An 8,391-nucleotide genomic window follows, 5' to 3' on the forward strand; every position below is an offset into this window, starting at 1 on the left:
TACCGCTCGGATTCCGCTCGTTTTGGCGGGCTTAATAAAATTTAAACTTTGAGAATTAATTTAATTATGAAAACAAACTTTAAAAAAAAAAAAAATACCAGTATTTAAGTTTGAATGCGAACATTGATAAAAAAAATGGACTCAACTTCCTTATTCTGGTGAAATTGATCAAACACTGAAATAATTGAACATAATCAATTTAATTAGCCTGTCTAGACCTATGAGTCGAAAGGTCTTGAATTAACACACTATGTGCAGGTCGATTTGCCAGCTATTTACTATGGTGTAGTGGGTGAAGGCTGGGGTCTCTGAAAAAATTGACTTTAAATCTTCGAAAGTTATAAATATTCAGGTATTGTGTTATAATTTTTTTAATATATATATATATACACCATTCAAGAGTCCCAACTGCCCGGAACAAGAGGGGCTATGGTATCCCTAATAATTGGGGAATGTTGTGAGTGTGAAGGAAATGGAACAGAGCAAAGCTAAGAACAATCTAATTTTTTAGATCTGGTGTCCAAATGCAGCTAAAGAAATTCCAAGTAATGTTAAAATTTGAAATTGCAGTCTTTCAGCAGGGTGTGGTTTCATGTGAAATATGCAAATAAATGGCAATATCCGTACGGATAAAAAGGGATTTAACAAACTACCCGATTATTAATTTATTTTTAATATTTGTGCATATTCGTAACGTTTTTCGTTTTTAACCTCTTTATTTTTCTCTCTTGTAACATAAACTAATTGTAACTTTATTTGAATGCATTTGTCATGATTCAATGAATTGTTTGCGATTTCTTTCGATACGATATCCACAAAATTTAACATTTTAAATTATTCCATGCAAATTAAGTCAACAATGGATAAACATTATTTCAAGTTCAAGATGGCTATCATTTATACCACAAAAAAACTTACGACTGACACTTTTTCACATCCAATTCAACCTTAATAATCTTTGGTCGTAGGTATCTCTATCCCACCGCGGTCATGTCCGAAAATCAATTGAAAATAAGCTTTGTTTGAAACTAAGCATACGTCAGACATGATAGTGTTTACCTCTTTTGTCTGCATATCAAAGAGAATGAAAGGAGATAGCTTTGGGACAAAACTTGAAGTGACCCATGCTAGGTACATACAGCTGCTTCTCATTTGGACGCTAGATGGCACTGAAACTCGCTATTATGCACGAATATTAAAAATAAATTAATAATCGGGTAGTTTGTTAAATACCTTTTAAAAACCTTTGTAGACGAGCCGCCACTGGTTCATACATAGTAGTGAATGGTAGTAAGACTTAACAAATTATCTCTTTTAGGGAGTTATAAAGGAGTCGAAATTCAATATAATATAGTGTTTTAAATGGTATACAGTAGTGAATGGTAGAAAAGGTCAAGGACGCTTGAGAATGACTTAAATCAAATAATATTTTGCGGTAAAAAGAAGCATGCGTGATGCACGATGAAAGAGGTGTAGAGAGAATGAATGACGTGGAAGTGAATGGTAGAACAAGTAAGGGGCGCCAGAGGAAGACATGGCACGATCAAATGAATCAAATACTCATGAACGGTAAAACGAAACATATGTTAACAAAAAAAGGAATGTATGGCGTGGAAGAGAATGGTACAAGAAGTATAGGATGCCCTATGAAGATATGGCACCATCAAGTGAATTAAATACTCATGATTGGTAAAATGAAACACATACTTATAAATGGTAAAATGGAGGCGTATGTGATGAATGAAGAAAGGGATTTAAGGAGAATTTATGACAAGGAAGTCAATGGTAGAAGAAGTTTAGGCCACAAAGGAGACATGGCACGATCAAACGAAAGAAATACAAAAATAAAATAATCTTTTTACACAACATATATGTAGCGAGAGATTAATCTAGATTGTCTCGCTGAAAGTAAGCAACACGATCTACCTATCTACGAGTATCTACTTGCGAGTGAACTACCTAGTCGCGACGTCTATAGCTACCTACGACAATACGTTGCGAGTTGGTCTAGCACATTACGCAAACTCACTAGAAGGTTCTAGCCTGTTGCCTAGGAATAATAGCAGCGCCAAAGAAAGTTCCAGTAGGACCCAGACTGAGCGAGTTGTCTCCGTTTTACCTGCGATCTCTCTTACCTACTGATGCCATCGGCCGGTCTGTATAAATAGGCCCAGTCAGTCAGTCAGTCATCAGTCAGCCGTCAATTAACAAGGCTCAACGAGTGATAACCCGCGCACCCCCACCGCGCGTAGGACAATATTCCCGGCTCTGCTCGGATTCAACCATCGACTCCATCGGGATATCATCATAGCGCCTTGGCCCCGGCCACCGTCCCTGGCCAGCGCTAGACCGGATCACAGCGCCCTGGTTCCAGCGCTACATCCGCGTATCTAGACCACGCAGCATCCCTGGTCTATGCACCTCCCGTATAACCGCCTACAAGGTCCACCGCACCTTCGGCTTTCCTGTCAGCACTGGAGTACCTGAAGACCCATGTTCTTCGCCAGTTCCTGACCGTCAACGATTCCGGTCACTAGCAGCGGCGTCGACTCACTGACCCGCACAGACCAGCACATCATCGCCTGCATCCGGAGTTTTCAACATAGGTCCTAAGTCATCTCTCATCACGGCAACCTGACTCAATAAAACACTGTGACCTTCACCGCCGTCTTTCATTTCGTGCCACCTAACCAGATCCCCAAATATATATAACTTCGCTCTTGGGGTGATTTTTCATAAAAAAACGGCACTACATAAATCATCGAAATATTATCATAAATGTTATAAAATTCGTGATTTTAACCCGAAACCACTCGGCAACGTAGGTCGTGAATTGTTAAACACTTGTGTTGTCGTAGAAAATTAATAAAAAGTTTCTTTTGCATTTTATTTTCTTCAAATTTAACATATTTTTGCTCTGTCAACAATTAAACTAGGTTATCCCTTTACAACCGGCTTCACACGAGAGTGAGTTTGTGTTTGAAGACAGAAAATAAATTTGTTTTTGTGAACGGAACCGGTGTCGATTGAACGTCCGGGAGCTGCTTATTTAGGGTACTTTCAAGCGCACATGTTTCAACCAGTAAGTCGCCCAGCCCTATGAGATCATAATTAAGAGCTTTAACAATGTGGCCCATCACAATTAAAAAATTTTTGCCGGTTGCAAAGGGTTATGTAGTGCAGTCAAATATGTAGATTGACAAATTATATTAACTGTAAAAAAATAAAACTAAACTTATGTGAATAAAATGAAAATATTATTTCTATGCATATCTAAGAAAAAAAAACACTACAAATCAACAATTATAGAGGAAATCGTTGATCAAGGTACAAAGAAGAGAACATAATATTTATAGATTTATGTAAGATAGGAGAGAAAAAGAAAAAGATAGAAAGAAAAAAAGAGATTGTATAATCTTTCCTTGTTATCTCACAGTTTTTATTTTATCTTAGAAATGTGTAAAAAGTCACATATCGTTTCTTTTTTTTTCCCATTATTTCTGGCTTTCACCCTTCAAGGGTGTTCTTGGCCATCATTTAAAATTATTGAGAAATGAAAGGTGAATTTAAATATTAATTTTATTTAAATAGGCAAATTTCAAAATTATAATGAAAATTGGAGTCGAGTTCAGACTTAGAAGAGATGAGATGTTGAATGGAGGGGAGGCAATTTTAGATAAGGCTTGATAGAAGAGAGGATATTTGTTTAGAGAGGGACAACCAAAAAATATGTGATCTAAAGTTCCCACTTCTAGACCACAGAATGTACAATCTGGGGAGTCAACGACGTGAATTTTAAAAAGATGGGAAGGAACGGAACAATGTCCGATCCTCATTCGAATGAGTGAAGAAATTTCTTTTTTGGAAAAATGAGGGAATTGCTGAAACCACGGTTTTGATGGAATAGTCCTTTGTATTGAGGCATAGCAGGCTCCCTTGGATTGACTAGCAATGTGCCAATACTCCGACCAAAGATTGCGGGATCTATCTTTGATGATACGAGGGTAACAACAGGGTTGGACGCTCCTTGTTTTGCCAAGGCATCCGCAATATCATTACCCATGATACCAACATGTCCAGGAATCCAAATCAGAGTTACAGTTTTACCAGAGCTTTGAATGGAGGCTATCATCTCTCGAATAAGGCATACAAAGTGATCATCAGGATGAAGAAGAGGACTGGATTTAAATTTTTGGAGGGAACTGAGAGAGTCAGAGAGAACGAGGGAATGTTCAAAATTATTTTTGATTATATATTTGAGAGATTCTATTATTGCAATGCACTCGGCTGAAAATATTGAAAATTGATTTGAAATTGAATGAAATATTCTGTCATTAGAATTATTGTGGTAAACGTTAATACCTATAACACAGTTAGGAGAGTCAGTAGATTTGGATCCATCAGTAAATAAAAGAGAAAAGTTGGGCCATTTAGATGAAATAATGTAATTGAACATATGTATTATTGACAGTTCGGGCCGGGAGATTGGAATGACTTTTAAGGATTCCGATCCCTTCTAATATTGTTGGGGATAGGGTGACGTGACTATATTTTAATTTGTATAAGGGAAGTAGATCATTTTGGATGATGTGAAGCTCTGAGAGAGACTTAAAATTTTTACAGATGTCAGGAAGAGGTTTAGTTGAAGCTCTGATTACACAGGCCTGCGACCAAATTGCTTTCTTTAAAATAATGGGTGATTCTTATGTATTTTAGTGCCCTGAGTTTAGAAATGCCCCCAGTTTTTTTCCAGCACGTAAGCATTTTCCGCAAAATGCATTTTTCTGCAGGATTGCCTACCTTAAGGCGTATATTTATGAATATGCCGAAAAAAGTTGTTTTTCCTATTCGGCTTTATAGTTTTATATCAGAAACTATGAAATATGATAAAAATTAGTATATTTACCAGTATTAGTCAGCGTATGAATCATGGAAACCCAGTAGAAAGGTGTCTTGATTGGTACAGAAGCAGAGAAAAACAATTTGAGCCAAATTTTTCTCAAGATGGCGAACTTGTATATTGTTCTGATGTTCGCAAGTTGATGTCAATGTTTAACATTCAACATGTGTCAGATGATTGGAGGCTTTTTATTGACTCATCAAAAAGAAGTTTAAAAGCAGTTTTGCTACACAACGGCAATAAATACGCTTTTGTACCCGTGGGGCACTCTGTGCATCTAAAAGAAAAGTATGGCAACATGGCTTTTATACTTGATAAATTGAAACATAAAGAGTTTGGATGGCCTATCTGTGGTGATCTCAAAGTCATCTCTATGGTGCTTGGATAGCAAGGCGGCTATACGAAATTCCCCTGTTTCCTATGTGAGTGGGATAGCCGGGCAAAATCACAGCACTGGAGCCAAAAAGTGTAGCCAACGAAAACTTTGAAGGTTGGAGAAAAAAATGTTCACTTTGAGTCTTTGGTTGATCCCAAAAAAGTTCTTTTACCCCCACTTCACATCAAGCTTGGACTGATGAAGCAGTTTGTCAAGGCATTGCCAAAAGATGGCGAAACGTTCAAGTAACTTGAAAAGAAATTCCCGGGACTGTCTGAGGCAAAGTTAAAGGAGGGTGTTTTTGTTGGTCCGGACATTCGGAAACTAATGAAAGACAATCAGTTTGAAAAGGTGATGAAAAAAGCTGAGAAAGAGGCCTGGATATCATTTAAAGAAGTTGTGACTAAGTTTTTGGGGAACAAAAGGACCCGGATTATGAAGAAATTGTAAATAAAATGTTGAAATGTTTTAAAACCTTAGGGTGCTCCATGAGCTTGAAACTTCACTTTTTGAACTCCCATTTGAATTATTTCCCAGAAAACCTTGGTGCCGTAAGTGAAGAGCAGGGCGAGAGGTTCCACCAAGACATCAAAAAATGGAACGGAAGTACCAAGGACGATGGGATGTGAATATGATGGGAGACTACTGTTGGATGCTCCATTGAGAACTTCCAGACATCCCACACAAACGGAAAAGCTCAAAACGGAGTTTTGAGGGAAGAAGATGTAGATATTGTAAAGAATTATAAATCCTTATTATATATACATATTATTTTTATCAAATTGTATTAAAAAAGGTAAATAAACCACTAGTAATATATATTTATTTTTCATTTCAAAATGCATTTTTACCTATATGTACTGCTGGGTTTTGCATAACTTTCATTTTCATTTTGCGGAAAATCCCTACGTGCTGGAGAAAAACTGAGGGCATATTTGGACTCAGCGCACCAAAATACATACGATTCACCCATTACGGTGAAAAAAACTATCAAAAAGTGTCAATTTGCAGGCCTGTGTTATAGATGTATGGGTTGAGTCAATGAACAACGAGACGCTGGGGATAACCTGATGACATTTAGAATTTAAAAATTTAAGAACAAATTTGTCAGCAAATAGTTGACGCCTTAAATAAAGAGGAGGATCAGAACATTCTACTTGAAGGGAATTGATGGGTGACGATTGCATCGCTCCAGTTATAATTCACAAAGATTTAGATTGAATTTTGTCTAATTTATCAAGTACATTTTTTGAGGCAGTACTAAAAAGTGGGCAGGCATAGTCGAGATGGCTTCGAATAAGTGCGTTGTAAAGCAACTTAATGCAAGTAGGGTGAGCTCCCCACCAAACGCCAGATAATGATCTGATGATATTTAAATTTTTTTCGCATTTAGTAACTAAATTATTAATATGGGAAGACCATTTAAGTTTCCTATCAAATGTTACTCCCAAAAATTTTACTCCAGAAGCGTTGGGGATTGGAGAATTTTTAAATAAAATTTGAACGGGGGGGTTTTTATGGCGGTTTGAGAAGGTGACACACTGAGTCTTTTGGATTGAAAGTTCAAAACCATTTAACGTGAGCCATGTGCAAAGGGCATTCATGGCTTCGTTAAGATATTTGACGGCGAGAGGGATGATTTTGGATGATAAGAAGAAAGCTATGTCATCTGCGAACTCAATAACTTTTACTTGTGGGGGAATAGTGACATGCTTATCATATGTGTATATATTATACAGTAAGGGGGACAATACATCGCCTTGTGGTAAACCCTTCCAAATAGACCTACTTTGAGGAGAAATATCTGGAAGTTCAATGAAAATTTTTCTATCTAGAAATAGATTAATAATAGATTGGACTAACATGGGGGGAAGGCCAAGGCCTAGAAGTTTTTTTTTCAGTATTGGGATGGAAACATTGTCAAAGGCGCCTTCTATATCTATAAAGACGGCAAGACAAACTTCCTGTTTAGAAATTGATAAATTAATATCAGTGCTGATGATGGCAAGGTTATCATGAGTGTATTTTTTTTTTCTAAATCCAAATTGAGATTGAGAGAGAAGCTGTTTACTCTCGACAAAAAATTCTAATCGGTTTTTAATTAATTTTTCATAAAGTTTACTGAGGGTGGATGAAAGAGCGATTGGCCTGTAGTTGGATCCAGAATTTGGTGATTTGTTTGTTTTTAAAATAGGGATGATTATTTGACAACTCCAGTCATCAGGCATTATACCAGTCTGGAAGATTTTATTTAAGATGCTTAAGAAGTGGTTTAGAACATTCTCATTACTATTTTTGATTATGCTGTAAGGTATACCATCTCTGCCTGGAGATGAGTCCTTGACTGTTGATAAACAATTTTTTAGCTCAATTAAGGTGAATGGAGAGTCTAGCCAATGATTATACATAGGAGTATTATAGATGGGCGTTATTTCATCTAAGTTAGGTACAGAAGGGGGGCAATTTTGTCCAAGAATTCATCTATCCATTTAGAATGAGACGCTCGAGGAGATGGTAAACTGAAGGAGGATCGAAATATTCGGATCATAGACCAAACTTCCGAAATTGGAGTGTTCGGAGATACTGAACTGCAGAAGTTGTACCACCCAGATCTTTTTTTTGACCTCAATACCCTTTTGGCATTGGATTCAGCGTTTTTGTATATAAGATAGTTCTCCATAGTCATATTGTAACGATAGGAAAGCGATTTAGCTTTCCGAATTCTTACTACTTTGGAACATTCCTCATCCCACCAGGGAGTTGGAGGGAGTTTTTTGAGAGATTTAGTTTTAGGGGGAGGATTTGATTTATTTATTGCAGTTATGAGCATTGATTTAAAGTTATTATAGTCATCTTTGACGGAAAATATATCGGTGGCGGCTAAATTTAGTAGGTACTTGTCCATATTTATTTATTTTATTTCTTAGTTAGTTACATTTTTTATATTATAATTTTACTGGTCTTCCATTAAAAGCCTTAGCTTGTGGATGGAAGAAGAGTTAACATTTCATATATTATGTACAAATAAAGTCACGTGTACAGTTAATACAATGCAGTTGATACAGTTAATACATTTCATATAATTACAATTACTATTTACTATAATCATGTATTT

This window comes from Hesperophylax consimilis, chromosome 16 (genome assembly GCF_061612785.1).
Source record: "Hesperophylax consimilis isolate HC1 chromosome 16, BYU_Hcon_1.0, whole genome shotgun sequence".
NCBI classification, from domain to species: Eukaryota; Metazoa; Arthropoda; class Insecta; order Trichoptera; family Limnephilidae; genus Hesperophylax; species Hesperophylax consimilis.